General features: G+C 37.2%; 2 protein-coding genes across 4 annotated transcripts in view; one reads left to right on the forward strand and one right to left on the reverse strand.

Moving 5' to 3' along the window:
• NTN1 (netrin 1) overlaps positions 1–19510 on the forward strand; it is a 1578910-nt gene that overhangs the window by 1554250 nt on the left and 5150 nt on the right. The gene's annotated exons all lie outside the window — the stretch shown is intronic.
• The window catches only part of STX8 (syntaxin 8), a 2187953-nt gene that overhangs the window by 230366 nt on the left and 1938077 nt on the right, over positions 1–19510 (reverse strand). The gene's annotated exons all lie outside the window — the stretch shown is intronic.

The raw sequence follows: 19510 nt of genomic DNA on the forward strand, positions 1-19510 counted from the left end.
CAGTGTTTATAGACAACTGATCATCAAATAGGGAAATTTGTCTCTCAGCTGGTTATCTTGTTCAACATTACACAGTACAAAGTGGACATGAAAACAGAATTCATAAGAACTGCATGAGACATTGCTAAAGCTGACCTATTCAGTGTCAAAGGCAGTTCATGCCACTTCAAACAATGACTGGCATGAACCAAAAAGAAAGCTCGCATGAAGGCAGAATTGAAGGTCACAAGTTGTTGCCAGGCTAGGTCATGTGATATTTCATAGTCTCTACCTTCACCATAGATCAAATGCCTTTCATGTTTAAAAGATAAACTTAAATTCTATCACTGCCAAAAATATTTAGGAAATACATTTATTTATTTCTGCAGATGTCATGAAGTATTCATACATAAAGCCTATTTTTTACAGTTTCTATTTTACTTATGTTGAGGGACAGATTTAAAGAGCTTTCAAAAAAAAATGTAAATCGTTATTACAGTACCACAGAATGGTATCATACATTGTAAACATTGAAAATATGAAGAGAAAACTCAGAAATTAATGAAAAATAAGCTTTTGTAGTACTCACAATAAGTACTAGCTTAATAAAGAAGAAATTACTTAAAAATTATTAGGTGCAATGCGTAAGCTTAGCCCTATAACTTATTTTACTCTCTGCATCAATCAACTCTTGTTTTTTTAACTTGATAATGATATCATTTGTAATATTAACAAAAATGCAGTTTTTAACAGTGCTTACTTTTCTAAATAAATGGTAATGATAGGCAGATAAGCTTAGAAATGATCATTAACTGACCGAAGGCTTCTTTGAAGCAGTTCAAGAAATAACCCGTGCTTGGAGTAATCCTGTTTTATTTTTTTTTCTATGGCTAAAATGTATCACAGGTTGTTGTGGTTGTTTTCATTGTGTGGTCTAACATGAACCAATTTTACTTGCCATTTTTTTCTTTTGGCAATATGGTGCTAATTCTCTTGGTGCTGAAAACCCTTGGAGGCCATGTTCATAACAGTATGTAGGCATTCGAAAAGTGGTGTCAAAGTCCATGAGGGTAATACAAGACAAGAAGGGAAAAACCAACAACTGGTATCAATTGTTTTTGTTTGGTTATTTATTTTCCTTTAAACTGATAAGTTAGGATGTGCATATATAATATATCTGTATTATCTATATCTACAGATATTAATATAGAGATTATATATATATATATATATATATATATATATATATATATATAAACTGCTTTATATGTTTTATATATAGATAGATATAAAACATGTATAGCTTGGACTCATGCAGCAGTGATTTATTTGAGCATCTACTGTGATAGTTAGTTTACATATACAACTGTTCTTTTTCACTGAAATCATTATGATAAGGTTTGTTTCTGGTAAAATTTCCAGTAATGTTCTTTAAATTTCTGAAGAATAGGAAACACTAGAGAATCTCGACTTACTGAAATGTCGAATTTTAGTACGTCGAGACTGAATACACGAAAGTGCAGTTACGCAAAACTGCAGTATGTCGACTACGGAAATGCCAAATCTGCTGTCGTGGTGTCACGTTCGTGACTTGCGGTACAGTTTGTGGATTTATCTGGGGTTTTAGGTAAGTGATCTTTGTTTAAGGGTATTGGATAGGGATGTTAGTGTGTGTGGTGGTGTTTTTTTGTCTGTGTGTTTAGTGCGACCTCGGAGTTAAGTGGGGTGGTGTTATGTTGTGTTTTTGTGTGTTGCTTTGTTTGTTTTAGTGTAGTTACGTGTGTGTGTGTGTGTGTGTGTGTGTGTGTGTGTGTGTGTGTGTGTGTGTGTGTGTGTGTGTATGGTCGCGATTGCGATATTCTCAGTTTTGGGTGTTCGACTATTCAGTCTAGAAATACTGAAATTCGATATTTCAGTATTTCAAGGTTGTATAGTGAATCCAAAGAATATCCTTAGTCATATGCTAAGCTTTTACCACAATGATTAAGCACTGTTAAATTGTCAGGCACTTTAGGAGGAAGAATCTCAATAAATACCATTCCTGGTGTTCTTTTAAACAGTACTTCTGCTTTCAACTGTTAGAGCTGTTTTCTTATTTGAGTTTGAGCAATTCAGCCAATTATTTGCATTAATGCCTCGGTTACAGTTAATGCATGCTTTTTCATAAATTTACAGTTGCTCTGAATTGTAAGTTATATAGAAAGTATGTCCAAGATGCTAAAATGTAAGTCTTTAAGACTGCCTTTTTTTAATAGAAAAGGGTTGGTCTTCATCCGATTCAAACAAAAGTTTGTCTTTATACCAATATATGTGTAATGGCTTCCTTAAACAGAATGTTTTATCTTATTTTATTTGAACAGACATTTCTCATTTTTTCCATTGGTAAAGTGAAAAACTGTCAAATTATCTGATTATAATGTCAGAATAATGCTGACTTCCTCAGTGGAGAGATCATAAAGAGGATGAAGTCAGTTCTAGAATAATGTTTATTTTAAGCATCAGAACTGGATAAACATTTAGATGTTCATAATTTGATAATTACTGCAGTGGCCTTGGTTGTATGGGTTGTATCCTACCCAGGATTTAATGGCTGGCCATCTTCTGGCGCTTGGGGGCATGCACCTTCCAAACATCTAAAATGTTGAAAGCTCAAGCACAGCTGGAGAAAATTCAGAGCTTTAGAGCTCTCCTTTTGTGGACTTGATGCTGTCCAGGTAAGTTCTCTTTGGGGGATAATCACTCCACATTTAATTCCCTCCCTTTCCCACCCTAGCAAGACTAAAATTTAAATATTATCCCAAATCTGTCTCTTCATTTATCTGTTTTGCAATAGCTAATCTCAGAAAAATGGGTTTTGAGAGTCATCCACCAGGGGTACAAATGGTGGTGAGAGTACCCTCCCCTTTTCAGGGGATTCTTCTCCATCCTTCAGATAATCTGGGGGGTGGGTCATAGAGCCAATTCCCTTTCTCTGACAGGCAATTTTTTTTTAATTCAAGTATGTTTCTGGTACCAAAGAAAGAAGCCTCATGGAGACAAGTCCTAGAACTTTCCTTTCTCAATCAGTTTGGGAAAATCCCAAAGATCAAAATGCTACCATTTCACAGCCTGTTACCACTTATCCCCTCCCCCAGAGTTACTAAAAACTTGAAAGGGGGGATAATAAGTGGTAACAGGCTGTGAAGGGGTAGCATGATATTCCTATAACCTCAGATTTCAAATTATTTTAAGGTTTTCCTGCATCTGAAGTACTTTGCATTATCCTTTGGGTTATCCACTGCTCCAATGTGTTTACTTCAGGCTCCAGTGATAGCCTATTGCAGACTGTAAGGTATTCACAGTTGTTCTCATTTAGGCAACTTGCTCGTCTATGTAAAGTCTATTTCAAAGTGCCGTGAATCTCTCACTTGGCTTGTTGGTCTGGGGGTATAATTCTTATTTAGAGTGCAAGAGGTCCTGGGTTTGAATACTGGACAAACCCAATGTTAAGGGAGCCCCCTGTTGGTCACATGACCAAGATTTAGTGCTCTCACTGCTGCAACCTGATTTTGATTTTCAGTCAGGCAGTTTCAGTAGATTTTTTTTCTGGAACAGGCTTCTCATCCATGTGGAACACAGTGCTCCCCTGCATTAAATTTGCTAATATCACATAATGGCTGTGAAGGACCCATGTGAAATAGCCTACTTACCTGATTAATAAATGAATAAATGAATGGAGGGTAATCTACCGGTGGATGAAGATTGAACTCTTGAGCTTCAGTTGCCCAAGGTTCAACCCACCGATGATCGGAACTCCTCCACTGGAAATCAGTGATGGCAAGTTGTGCTGCCAGTAATGCCCTTTTCAAAGAATTTACCCCTTCTTTGAGTTGGTGCACCTGTAGAATTGGTACATGTAGGTGGTTTTGGATGTTTTTATGACAAAAGCATTTTGGGGATTCTAATACTCAGTTTCTGCCACTCATAGGGAAACAAATGAATGAAGGAATGAATAAATAAATAAATAAATAAAGCTTAATAGGTGCTACATGAAAACAGCTGAAAGGGATGCACTGCAAGAGTATTTGTAATAAGCAGCCTTACAAAAAAGTCTGAACTTTACTGAGCCTGTTTTCAACTTGGCCCAAATTTAATTTTTAAATGGCCATTTCACCTAGATTTTGTTCACTTCTTATCCATCAACTACTACCCATGTCATTTTTTATCAATAGCTATAGGACTTCAATGCCTCCCCTTAGACAGTTCTTTAAGCATACCAGTTTACCCAACAGGAAAATTTAGTTAATAAAACTAAAAAGCATATATACATACAGTTTGATAGTAGAATACAAAGGATATGATAAAGCACGAGGAGACACCAGTGATGTAAAAATAAAAAGAAATTGATGATTAAATATGATAATCAATATAAACAAGAGTATTAGAAGTATAGTCTACTATGCTAGGAAATGAAAATAAAAAGATACAAGTCCACCCTAAGAGTGGGGAGAGGGCATGTGTTGAAGGGTATAGATAGATAGTATGGTGAGAGGTTAGGTTAGTAAGAACGTAAACTATTTGTTAATATAGATCATACAGGTGAGGTACATGAGCATAGCCATGAGCAAATGAGAAATTCTTTGAGAGAGGACTTAAATACACAGAGGTTAAATATAGTTCTGATTGAATTTGAGATACAATTCCATAGTTTGGATATGCAGTGTGACTATAAACTTTACCCCATACCTTTTTTAGTTTATAGATTTCAAACTTTATTGCATTTATTCTGCTGCATTTATTACTGCTTTTTAGTAGCCTGATTAAATTGTAACTGTTATTCTAAGCCTTTGGTTGAAGCACTTGGGCTTCATACCAGTTGTTTTACATTAAGAAGGTTTGTGGTCTGCACTGTTGTGGCAGGACAGGTAGTTTACATCCTTCTAAGTTGGGAGTTGCTGATTGAAGGCTTAGTATCTGTTATTCTAAGAGTGTATTTCTGTTCTGGTTTAAGCACTTGGGCTCCGGGCCAGTTATTTTACATTAAGAAGATGTGGTCTGCACTTTTGTGGGAGGAGAGGGTAGATTCTGCCCTTCTGAGCTGGGAGTTTCTGGTTAAAGGCTTATTGTGCCTGCTTATTTGAACTGTTTCTTTCTGAAATTGGTACGCTTTGTTTGCTGTAGGATAAACTAAATTCAGACCTGCTGAACCTAGCTTTGTTTGTATAACTTGTTCACTAATCCAGACCATCTTTTTTTGGAGAAGGTTCCCATGCACCCTAGTGGCAGGAGTGTGCAGTTAGAAATTGTCAGATCGAATACTGCTGGAACAGGGCTCAGTTTTTAGCTTTTTATTGGTTAATTTGTTTAAATCAGGTTGCTCATTTGCTACTGTTATATTTAAAAAAAATACTCTTTATGCATCGCCGCTTAGCTAGGGTAAAACTATTCCCTGGCGCCATAAAGTCTGCTCTTCAAATTTTCCCCTTAGAACCAGCCAGTTTTTTTTAGTTTTAGCACTCAAATCTGTTTCTTTGAGCTCAGCACTTGTTCATAACTCGTAAGCACTAAATAAGCTACAAATTATTACAGCACTCAACTTTCCTCACTTGTCTAGAGGAAAACAGTTTTTGGTACTTAATAAATGAGCACCTATCCAGGCATGTCTAAGGGTCAGCTCCCAGTGTTTTCTCCTGTCTACCTGATGAATCTGGGCATCTTGGGGCAATGCAGCAATTGCCTCATGTACACAGACAACCCTCTCCACCTACCAACCAACACTACAATCTGTGAGAGATGCACTTATATAGCCGAACTGGAAGCAAAGATCTCTTCACCCAAGTCTGGACTAGACAGTCAAGAGGAGAAGGTAAACACTTGCACTGCACCACACTCATCACATAGTCCCTCAAAACCTACACCACCAAAACACACACATAGCAACACAAAACACACACCTACATTCACGGAGGCTCACAATAAAAATCTGTTCAAGCAACAGAGACCTCCAAAGCAGAAACGCATGCAATCTCCACCCTCCAACACAACCCAAATGACACATAGCCCACAAACTCAGTGTGCCACTCAACCACAGCCCATAAGGCATAAAAACATACCAAACACTCTAGTCATAGGTGACTCTATAGTCAGGCATACTGATGTTCCACTCACCAGGCTAAACAAGGAGAAAGTTACTGTCAGCTGCCTGTTGAGTGCCAGGATCCGCCACATAATGCACGCACTTAGGTCACTCCACAACAAGTACAAATATGACTATGTCATTGTCCATGTTTGTGTGAATAACCTGAGACATACCTCCCTGGACTACGTGAAGAGACATGGAGGAGCTCTCTGATCTTGTAGCCCAGGCATGTATGACCCTAACCCTGAGTAGCATCCTGCTATCACCCAGAATGATACCACAATACAAGGAAAAAATGATTGACTTCAACAATTGGCTAAGCTTCTGGTGTCATTCTAAGGGGATCCAGTATCTGTCTGCCTGAGATGACATGATCGACAGACCAAGATGCTTTGCCAGAGATGGCCTGCACCTGTCACTCTTGGGATTCCGGATACTGGCTAAGGCTCTTGCCAACCCTATAGTGCCTTTTTTAGGCAAGCTTCAAATGACAAATTCACCACAGTAACAGGTATAAGCAAACAAAATCTGAGGGTAATGCTACTCAATGCTAGAAGTCTAAACCTCAAAATGCATTCACTTGAGGCACTCCTTAAAATGGAGAACATCAACATCTGTGCAGTGACAGAGATCTGGTTCAAGGCTCCAGAGAGCACCCCTGCATTACCAGGCTATAATTCATACCACACCTTTTAGCCACCTAACCTGGACCGAAACACTAAAGGTGGAGGTGTGTCCATATTCATTAAGGATATCCACACCTCCACGCTAGTTGCTTAGCATAATGTATCCCAGATTATCCAAGTGCAACTAACTCTGGGCAAGACCGCAATCCAAATTGTAAATTGCTACAGATCCCCCACCATGCCCCAGGATTCCCACTTCTCATTTCTTGATACACTGGAAAATATTAGGGTACAACCCAACACTCTAATAATGGGCAATTTCAACTACTCCACCATTAACTGGGAAAACTACTCATGTACCAACTCTTTTGCTCAACGTTTTCTGGAATTCATAAATTCCAATGCCTTGGATCAACTTATCCACAAGCAAGGTCATTACCAACATGGGCAAAAAACAGAGGTCAATTCCTCATTGGTCAGATCTGACCACAAGCTAATCAGCCTAGATATCCACATCCCACCCCCACCCCCCACCCCCAATTAGGGGAACCACCGTAAAAAATGTATCCAAAGCCAACTTCACACTTTTTAAGACATAAGTGGAAAACTTCACAACACCCCTGCAGATGGACAATAGAGGTACGACTGCTGAATCTCACAAATGCACTTTATAAGCACTTACACGACTGCATGTATTGTGCTATCCCTAACAGAACCAAGATGCTATCCTCCAAAAAAAAGGAAGCCAATCTGGTGGTCCCCTGCCATAAGCAAACTCTACAACAGAAGAAAGAAACTGTTGCAAAAAAGAGTAAAATCCCATGACTGGAAGAACTTCCTGGTCAGCCTCAGTAAGAAGCTGAAATCCATCATAAAATCCTCCAAAGCTAGTTATGAAAACAAAATCTCCAGTGATTCTAAAGACAACCACAAATCATTCTACAGCTATGTCATGAATCTCAATGGCAACACTCAGATCTGCTCTGAGTTACAGCACAATGGCACTAAATATACAGAACCAACTGATATTGCCAACATCCTGGCAGATAGGTTCAGTGCTAACTTTATACCCCCCCACCCCCTAAAGGGCCCATCTCTATACTGAAAGAATGCAAAGTTCATGTAATCACGGCTGCACAGGTAAAAACCACACTCTCCAAAGCCAAGAACACAGCATCCATGGGGCCTGACAACATCCCAGGCTGCATTCTACATGAACTACAGAATGAACTGGCACCCCACCTAAGCACCATGTTCAATCATAGCCTCACCTCAGGCTTTGTGTCCACTGAATGGCACACAATGACGGTTATCCCACTCCACAAAGGAGGAGCCACCACAGGCCCCAGGAACTACCGCCCTATTAGCCTAATGAGCCTGGTCTGCAAGGCCATGGAATGTATCATCATGGAACTTATAAACAAAGACATTAGTAATCTCCAAACTCTGGACCCCACCCAGGTCGGGTTTGTAAAATGCAGATCATGTCTCCTAAACCTGATAGACTTCTTTGAAGCAGTCACCAAAGCTGTAGACAAGGGTAAGGTGGTTCACACAGCCTATCTAGATCTTGCCAAGGCTTTTGACACCATCCTCCACTCTGGAATTATAGATAAACCCACTAAACTAGGTATAAATCCCTATGTCACAAGATGGGTTGCCAACTGGCTCACTGACAGAACACACACTGTGAAAGTAGCAGACTCCTTCAGACCAGTGACAAGTGGAGTACCACAGGGTTTAGTCCTGGGTCCTCTCCTGTTTGGTATCTACTTTTCTGAAGTACAGGCTAACACAGAAGGTCCTTGGCTAATGAAGTTTACAGATGAATGCATACTAGGAGCCATAACTGAAACTCCTAACGATGTGGACATCCTACAAAAGAGCCTCACTGAGACAGATGCCTGGTGTGAAAGCCATGGCCTCAAGCTCAATGCCAAAAAGTGCATTGTCATTCCCTTTGGTAAAAACTCTGTACCCATTAGCTGCCACATAGGTGGTAGTCTACTTAACACCGAAAGTGTGATAAGAGACCTTGGGACACAGGTGGACAGTAGTCTCTCCTTTGATAATCACATCGCCACAGTAGTCAGGAAATCCTTCTATGTGGCACACCTCATTACAAAAGGTTTCTCATCCAGGAAAAAAAGAAGTAATTCTTCCCCTCTACTCATCACTCATTAGACCCATTATAGAGTACAATGCCCCTTTTGGTATGTACCGCACAAGACATCTACAACTGGAAAGGTCGCAGAAATACCTCACAAAGAGGATTACCGGCCTCAAACAGATGGCTTATGCAGACCATCTCAAAAAACTCCAGCTTTACTCCATCGCATATCGCCTACTCAGAGGCGATCTCTGCCTAACATACAAAGCTATGTCAAACCCAGAGCTGCTCCACTTAAAAAAATCCCAATCCCTCTAAGCTACACACTCTAGGGACCTACACTTGTCACCACAATAAACAGAACATGTTGGAGGAATAGATTCCTGTCCCAGAGACTTCCCATACTCTGGAAGAAACTACCTATCTATATCAAACATAGCTCCTCATTAGCACTCTTCAAGAAAAATATTGATGACTGGATGGGAAATAGGAAATTCACCCCAGGGATCACCTCTGTGGCTCTGCTCGACAGACTTCAAAACACATAAAATAGCTCACATAGTATCTGAACCAGGAGAAAACCAGGAAACACAAGACTATCACATAAGTAAATATAGCAAGTTTAATACAAAAATAAAAACAAAAACTCAAAAAAGGTTAAGTGCTTTCATTCTTCTAACAACAGGACTTTTTTGGACATAAGTGCTTAACCTTTTCTGTGCTATTTTGTTTTTGGTTTTGCTTTAAAGTTTATATATTTATTTATGCAGTACTCCCATGTTTTTTGTTTTTCTCCTCATTTGGACACTACATGAGCTTTTTTTTACATGTTACAGATCAGATCTGGAAGTTAGTCAAAATAGGTGAGCAGTAGAGAATAGAGGGTAAAAGATAAGTGTTAGCTAAGATAATTCTACTAGAAGGAGGAAGGAATTTTTTTGCTCTATATACTAGACCTAGTTTTTGACAAGTTATTTCTATACATTTTTGTATGTGAAGATCAAACTTTAAGTTGTCATGTATGGTGACTCCAAGCAATTTGATATGGGTAACTACTTCAATAGCTGCATTATTTAAAGAGGTAATGTGGAAGTTACTTATAGCATCACATGAGACTTTGGAAAACATAGTAGTAGTTTAGTCTTTTTTGAATTAAGTAAAAGTTGGTTTTGATGTAGCCACGGGTTGATTCGATTGAAGGCATTTTGTGCCATGGATTGTAGTGGGCTGTCAGATGAGCAGATGAGAGTTGAGCCATATGCATACTGAATAAGGCAAGCTTGCTCAGAGGTGGTATACAGGTTACTGATGATAATGGTAAAGAGCAGTGGTCCAATGATAGAGCCATGAGGAACACCTGATTTAACTAGGAGGAAAAGAGAAAAAGAAGAGCAATTTGTCAGACTGATATCTTTGAGATCGGTAGTTAGAGAACCATAGAAGAACTGCTCTGAAAAGTCCCAGAGAGGGCATTTGAGTCAGATGTTTTTCATGTGATATTGTGTGAAAGACTTTTGAGAGATGTAGAAAAACATAAGAGATAAACTTTCCTTGGTCTCTGCCCTTATTAATGGTGTCAGAAAAGTTGAGCAAAGCTGTAGTGGTGCTATGGCCTGGCTGGAAACCATGTTGTGTTGGGGTTAGGCAATCATTTTGCAACAGGTACTGAAGGAAACACTTTTCCAGGATCTTAGAAAGGGGGAACAAGATGGCAATTGGCCTAAAGTAAGACATTTCAGAGGAGTTATCTCATTTATGGAGGGGGATGATGAAGATTTTTCCCCACAGATCAGGGACTTGGGATTCTTGAATAGAACTGTTAATGAGAACTTAGCAGGGATATCATCAGCAGAAGGAGAAAAGGGATTACGTTTCTTCAGTAACGGTTTAACATATGATATTGAGACAGATTGAAGGCATGAATGTCAGGATTAGTAGAGTTTTGAGGTAGAGTAAATGATTTAGTTTAGGAGAGCTGGAGGTAAGAGAAGCTATGATGTTGATGAAGAAAGTGTTACATTTGGTAGCTATTTCTGAGGAGGATAAGGGGTTGATGAGGAATAAGAGCCAGGTAATTGAGCTCAAGAATTTCTTTGGATTTTTTTCTTTATTATAGAGATAGAGAAAGGTTAAATTTTTAATAAAGTATAGTCAGTTAGAGAAATGTAGAGTAAACTGTGGAGTGGTAGGGTGAAATTGTGAATTAATGGAGAATGATTAAGTAGGCGATGTGTATAATAAAAGGTTTGTGGGTATTATGTTTTCTGTCACTATTATGAAAGGAAAGGTAATATTGAAGGACTTGCTGAGGAGGAAGAGCTGAATATTGTACGAGGGTGAAAAGGAGAATAAAAGTATAGATTGTAAAGTGAGAACAATAGGGGAAAGTAAATTAAGTGAGGAAGTAAAGAAGAATAAGTCTGGAGGGAAGGTAACATAAGTTTGTAAAAGGTTTGTGTGAATGATATTGGATAATGAGGTAGTAGCAGGGATTGGTAAGGAGGGTATAGGAATGAAAATCATAGCTCTCAACCTTCCATCTCCAAAATGAGGAACACTAGCCCTCATAATGTGGAACAAATGGGCAAAATGTGCAACACATACTAATGGCTTACTAACAACTTCAACTAGGAAAACCATAGGATGGTTAAAATATGCTGGTTTTACTTATAAAGAATATCTTTTAATGAATTAATATGATTCATTTCTACGTACCATAGATTTCACTTAAAAAAAATTCCTAACACTGAATGTGTGACAGAGTCTTTCAATGGCGAACTTCGAGGAACTTTGAGGAACATGAACTTTTTAAGACCCCAAATGAGGTACGTTCCTCATAATGAGGTACACTTGAGAGGTATGATGACAATGGGAAGGGGATATGTTCAGTATAACTTTAGATAAGGAGGGGGTGGTTTGGAATCGGGGGTAGAATAAGGGAGAGTAGTGATCCTGAGCATAGAGATGGTGAATGGAGTGGGTTAGAACCACTCATAGATAAAAGTCTTAGCCCAAGATAAATAACCAGTGACAATAGATGTAAGGGGAGGTTTAAACAGCAGTGTGTGTGTGGTTTTACTAAAATAATGTGAGTAACTCAACAGGACACTGGAGTGGAGTAGAAATAATTTTAAAAAGTTGCTCATGGGTGTGAAAGCCATACATTAACACCAAGATGAACTGCTCATGGGCAAGAAAAACATTTGTATTAAAGTAGAATGACTTTAACAAGCCTGAAGTATATTAACATATGAAGGGTCCTTTTTCTTTAACAGTAGTACTCGCTGCAAGTTCATAGATACAGATAGTTTTAGCACCTTACTTAGTGACAGTCTTATATATTGTCCCCACAGAAAAATATTTTTGCAGGCTGCAAATCAGCTTAGCATAACAGAGGTAATTTTATGAAGAAAGATGGGGAAATCAATAACTTTCTAGACTGGGTGGAAGGAGGAATCTTGCAAGCCTAGTGGCAGTGTTGTATAATGTCTACAATGAAAAATATATTTTTTGCAGTCTGTAACTCCACCTAATTTTAGGCAGATAGAAGGGGAAACTAATGACTTTTGAGACTGTGTGGAAGGTGCACTCTTGCAATCCCTGAGCAGATGTGTTCCTGTGTATGTGGAAGGAGAAGCTGAATAAAACCCATTGAAAATATTGCTTTCTACTTGAACAGCTACTAAAACATCAAATTCTACATTAGGTTTTCTGTACAATTTACAGTGAGGGCAACTCAGCAAAATGCAGAACTGATTTCAGCTGCTATGTAAATTCTGCATGTCTTAAAACTGTCAGCCTGCACATCACCAAAACACAAAATGCACTTTTTATTTATCACTGTTGTACGCAATGCATTTCAGACATACTGTTACAATGTATTGTCATGCAAGGTATGCGCCTCACAGGAAACTATAATAGAATATCAATCCTTGGAACATAGGTTTGTACATCAAGTCTCCTGTTGACCTATCCAGAAATCAATAAATTGGGAAATCAGGAAATTGCTGATACGGTGAGTGGTTGCTGCTAATGATAAAAATTAAAACTTCATTTTCTGGTGTTGTACCAAAAACAGGCTTGCAAGAGTTCACTATTTACATTTTTGGCCCAAAAATCAGATTTCCTCTTCAGAATCTATAAAGAATGGAGTACATATCCAAGAAACATACTCTCATGGGTAATCTTTTTTTTTTCCTGTTAGTCGCAAATCTGCCTGGTGAAAAAAAAAACTTTGAATTATTTCTGGTCTGCAAGATTGTCCCTAAGTAACTACATAAAGAGACATTACAGTCTATGTGATAACATGCTACATTTTAACATGACAGAAGCCTCCTTAGATGAAATTGTGGAGAAAATATACCTAATGATGTACAAAGCACATTTTAGTATTTATATCTTTGAAGATACACATGAATAAAGTGAGAGTACCATGACAAGGTCTTCGTAGGTCTGAGCTGGTGATGGCCTATAAATATCTGTCATTGATTTTCCCTAAGTGCATGACAGCACATTCAGTAGTGTTAAACCTAATTGTTTTCAGTCCAGTTCTACAGATTACTAAAAAACTTTGGAGACTAAGAAAATTTACATTTTAAGAAAGTAGCACTCCAATCTTACAGTATTGGTTCATTTTGAACACCATATGCAAGAATACCCTAGAATTGATGCAAAGAATGCATTAAATAAAAGAAAATCTCAGCACCAAAGTCTGAGGACTGGTTTAGGAAACTAGGACAGAAGCAAAGTGAAGGTTTTTATTTGGACTACTAATATTTGTCCCCTGAGCCAGTCCACATTTAATTAAAGAATTATGGTTTGGTCATTGAAACTCTTTTCAGCCATGACTCAATGCAAGGTAAGAACACAGACAACAATAATAGATGACAATGCCAGGCGAGATCAAGTTGCAATTTACAATTTACACTACAGTCAGTAGTTTTCAGGATATATGCTATACCCAGGGTACACTCACAAAGAGCTCTCTGAAACTGGCATCTACTTCCACCTGTACATATACTTTATAAACATTAATGTGCAGACTGAGGAAATATATTGAGTTTGTTACAGTTTAAAGGACAAGTATATAAATTGCTCAGAAGAATGAATGGTAATCAAGATAAAAGGAAAGTCTAATGATGCATGAGAGAAAAAAAGATGGAATCACAGTGAAGGGACAAAGATTCAGCTTATATATATATATATATATATATATATATATATATATATATATATATATATATATATATATATATAGTAATGATAGCAGATACATGAAGTAGCTGTACAATATGTTAAGGTACAGAACAAAGAGGGTTAAAATAAAATTATAGTCCAGAATGACCCTACCGCATAAGAAAAAAATTCCAGGGAAGACATAAAACTAAAATATGTTGCTCAGGGTGGGGTGTGTTGAAGTGTAAAGGTGTGTTCTGCATAACTTACAGACGTGTGTTGATGGTTGATCTGCATGGTGGATACACAAGATGGCATATTGAACAAACATTTTTACTGACTGGATGAGATTGGGTACACATAATAGAAGGCTCTGAAGGTTTCTATATTTCTGAGATTTTGCACTTATCAGGGGATAGTGGTCTTTACTGCTAAAAACAGTTTAGAAAACCAGTGTTAAGTATGCATAAGAAAAAGGAAAGAGAAGAGTGGTCTCTTCAATGTTAGGAATCCAAGCAGAGTAATGCTTAGTGGGTAGTTATTGGTATTTAAGAAAGGTTTTCAGATAAGTAGAGTACAGAAATCAAAGTATAGAAGTTGAAATATAGTAGTGAGTCTAGTGGCAAAGGAATATAGCATTCTAGGTACAAGTAGGGTGCTAGTGTAGGAGAAGAGTGAGTAGAAATGATTATGATTCTCCACTAGGTTAATGAATTTGCATATTTTGTTTTGTGCCTCTTGCAATGTGTGCATTTTGTAATTCAAATGAGATGAGGGAAAGACCATATTCCTAAATGGAGGTAAGTAGGGATTTGGCTCTGGCATAGTGAGAATCAGGTGTAAGGTGATTTGCAAATTTGTAACACTAGAAGTCATGAGAGGTCTTTAGCAACAATATTGTCTACATGCAGTTGAAAGGTTAAAATGGGTATCTAAGTGAATGTTGAGTTATTCATATGGGTCTTTGGTAGATACGCTGCTTCCCCAAAGGTCTATAACGCTAACAGATAAATTATTTGATAGGCAATGAGGGGAACTGGAAAGCAGTGTTGTACTTCTTGATGCATTTAACATAAGTTTGATGTTATGAAATCACAGAGTTCATTGATTGGCTTAGAAGGGAATGTTTCATTAATATGTTATCTCTATCTTCTTTTTTTGAGTTCAATGGATAAAGAATTGTTTTGGTTATGGAAAATCAGAAAATAGACAACAGATAAAAAGGAGAAAAATAAAGGGCCAGAGATGTTGCCTTGATATACTTCAGCAGTAACTGCCATAGATTTAGAGCTAAAATATTAAGCATTACCACTCTAGGGCAATCTAACAAGAAACTGTTGATTAGATGTGGTTTAGGCCAAACCAAGATGAAGAAGCTTAAAAGATGAGTAGTGAGTGATCTGCAAAATCAAATGCATGATTAAGTTCCAGAAACGTCATATATTTTGGCAGTCCGCTGTCCACATAACTGAAAATAATGTCATTGTCCATGTAGAGAATAGTATCTTTTGTTAAATGATGCTCTCAAACTATTTACTTTGCTTAGTAGTTACATTTTTTCAAGGGAAAATACAAGTTGTTTCACTCTTTTTGGGGAATGAAGGGAAATATGTAGAAGGTGTAATGAATATAATAGATGAGGAAGGTGTAATAATATAAATGCAGTGTGAAATGATGGTAGCAGCGACAACAGATGTAGAGAAAATGTGATGCAAAAAGTGTAAAGCAAAGTAGATGGAGAGTGAAGAATTAGACAGGATCCTAAAAAATGAGACTGACAGGTCAATTCCAGGACTAGATGATCTGAATTATAAGGTTTAGAAGGGAATGACAGAGAAAACACTATTTTTTCATAATGAATGAGTTGTTGCACAATGGTATTACAGATGAGGATAGATCATACATGTGTGTGTGCATATACATCTGTCTATCTGTCTATCTATAGGGGTGATAAATGTTATTTGGTAGAAGGCTGAAAGAAAAAGTTAAAAATGGGGCCTTATCACTTTGGGAAATTCAGATTGTAAGTTATTTTTCAGAACATTACAGAAAAGATTTCAGAAGGTATTACAGGAAATTATAGAAGACGTGGTATACAAAGTAAAAGAAAGAATAATGACTTATAAATTATTACAAAAGGTGAAGAACGAGTGGTTAAATGTGATATAGAAAACACATTCCACAATATAAGTTATAAGCTGATGTGAATGACATTGAAAAAGTATGGAGCATGAAAAACATATAAATGTGTTATCAACCTAAATTACAAATCATGGGTGTTGGTAATGATTAATGGATAGATATGAACAAGGAGTGAAAGTCTAAACTCCTCAATATTTTCCTTTAATATTTTTTCAGATTGCCTATTTTTGTTACATATTCTTTCCTTTCCACCTTCTTATATACCTTTCTATAGTTTTCTTCAAATACTACCCAACCAGTTAGACCAACTCCTGTAAAATGACATAATTTACAGGCACATATCAGTCTCAACCTTTACCTTTGCATGCATTCATACCAGCACTTGTTTTCAATTTTCTTTTTCTACTTCTCACCCTGTCTACCATGGATTTTCTTGTTTGTTTTCTGTTAATGTTACCTCTTCATCAAACTCCAATACTGAAAATCTTTTTTCTACACTAATCCCAACTGCTTCATCCCTTTCCCCTGCCTCACCTTCTTCTCCTCCTCTACAATCACCTTGTTCACTTTCTAACTCGTCTTACTTCTGTTTCTTCTTCCTGGATATCATCCTTTCTCAACTTGCACTGCATTTTTCATTCCTCCTTTCTTCACTATTATTTCCTTCTATATCCTACCTTCCATTAATAGTCCTGTCCTCCACTGGAGTGGGCCAATCAAACCATACATGGTCTTCGTTACTGCACTCTGCATACACTTACACTTCTTTGTAGAATGATCACATTCCCTACATTGCCCACACCTTCTTTTTTTGCAGTCTTTGACTAAATAAGACAGTTGCCACAGTAATAAAACTTGCTTTTAGTCCTACCCCCACCCCCACTCCCAATATTTAACACATTTTTTTCCATGGACAATTATCAACATTTGAGATATGCTGCAGTTTGTTTTCTTCAACACTTTCTCTTACAATTCCTGCGCTCTAGTACAGTCTTTTCAATCATCAGTTACTATTTTTATTTCATAAAACTTTTTGACACAGATTCTCAAAGTACATTTTTAATTCAGTTTCAGTAACTTCTGTCATTCTGCATTGCACCAATACACCTATCTTGATATCCTGCTTATGTGGTTGTTTGTTCAGTTCATTTCTTCCGCTACATTCACCTATATCCCTTTTCCACTTTCTGCATTCATGAATGTAGAATATGGTCCCTTTATTAAACTGCTGTCAGTCTGTTGCTTTTCAATTAACAGTTCATTCCTGCCTTGTTCAGAATTGTTTTATGAAGCCCCATTAGAGGACTTCCTTAGAACTTGCTAGTTTATCAGCTGAGGTTGCCCCTTAGTTGTCAAACATCTGAAAAACTATCCTTTACCTCAATTTATCTCATAATAATTCCATAATCCTCTCCTTAACACAATAATGGCGATACATCAGCATCCACTCCACCTGTTTCCATGATCTTACTCCACTGTAAAGTTTTGGTTTCAGTTGGGTCTTCCTTCTCTATCAGTTTTAAAAGCATGTTATCCACTAAGCCTCCAAGAGCAATCTGATTAATTTCCATGACTCTAACATTGGCACACCTCTGTTTTTAGACCCTGCAGCTCTTAGTAAGATACCCCTTCTGCCACCCTCCTCCTCCTTTGTTTCCAAATGAGTAGTGCCCTCCCAAATATCACAGAATCAGTGTAAATGGCACCTCAGGTTTCCTCTGAAAACTGGCTGCTGGCTTATTGGGACCAGTTCAATCAACAAAGTAAGCATACATACATTTATATGTAAATAAATAAACAAATAATAATTATTACAAATCAATTTATACTAGGCTTTAAGACAATATGACATCAGTTACTTATTTATATCGCTATGAGTTAAAAACAAACCACATTCTTAAATAGCATGGAATATGCATTAACAGTTTTTACTGTGATAACTAGAATAAATTAAACCAAATTGACCATTCAAAAACAAACATTATTGTTATATTAAAAAACACAGGTAAAAACCTTGTTTGTAGTTTCTTGGTTTACACAAGTTGGTTGGTGTTAAATAATAATTATTAGTGCTCCTCCCTCAATAGCTTTATGTTTGCAGTTGTATGTACAGGAATTGTAAATGTTACAGACAGCAATGGCAGTATGTGCTCCTGATGCTTTTGCAAAGTTTTAGTAATACGTATGATATCTGTCTTGTTTGCAACCATTCAGCTAGCAAATTACATTTGTTACTAATATTGCATGCATTTACATGGAATGTGTTGATTTTTTGGGAGCTCCACAGCAATATATGTTGACATGATAAGGAATAGAGTTATTTGGTGGCCTAAGTTAGGCTGACTCTCCCAGCAGTGGAGGAGGTAATGTTTAATAGATCTGTATTCCTTTGTATTTTATGTATTTTTGTTTTATTGTGTTTTATTTTTACTTAAATCTGATAAATCAGTGGGTAAGCTGGTCCAAGGATCCTTTTAAGCATTGACCTGGGCACAAGGCAAATAAAACATAGGCAAGCACATAATCCAGCTGACAAGTACAGAAGCATAACTGCTTGGAGATATATTGTATAGGACATCGTTATGGGGGTATACAATAGCAAATAAATAAACAGAAATGTCATCGTGATTGAGGAATGTAGCAAGAAAATGAGAAGATGAAAGCAAAAAAAGGAAAAAACCTGAATGGGACAAATAAACTTCATGCCTGCTCAAAATGGTACATTACACGGAGCTAGAAGAGCAGGTGGTCACACAATTAAAAGCTACTTAATAATATAAAATAAGCCCGATGCAGTTAAGTAATATGCAATGCAAGTCTTTGCAATGAAATAAATAAATACGGTTTGTAAGACTAAGTGACAGCATATGAACAAGTCACAAGCAGCCAGTAATTGCTCAGATCAATGCAGGTTCACATTTGTATTTCATATTTCCTGAAACAGATAGACTAGCTTTTGGTATTGATATTAGTTACCAGTCTGAAATTATCAGCATCATTTAAAGCAGCCTATTCGATACATATATCAGTCTTGACCTCTGATCTCTGTATTTATGAATTTTGTAAGTTTTCCCATTGTCTGTTAGGATTTTTTTGTATATACTGTTGTTTAATATCATAGCCCCAAAACAAGCTACAGTTAGATACTCTAAAAGTGTATATATCTATCTATTTCTCCATCTATTTATCTATATTTATGTTCCTAAATATTAAATGTTTTTGTTTAAAGAATAAATCATCAAAGAAAAAATTGAAGCACAAAACATTGCAAAACTGCAAAACAGGCTTTAACATGGTTCCAGCAGGAGGCCAAGACTATTTTCCTTATCCTACTTTGGTCAATGCAGTTAGCCATGTCGT

The sequence above is a fragment of the Protopterus annectens genome, chromosome 10.part0, assembly GCF_019279795.1.
Source record: "Protopterus annectens isolate FY-2018-M chromosome 10.part0, PAN1.0, whole genome shotgun sequence".
Taxonomy (NCBI): Eukaryota; Metazoa; Chordata; order Ceratodontiformes; family Protopteridae; genus Protopterus; species Protopterus annectens.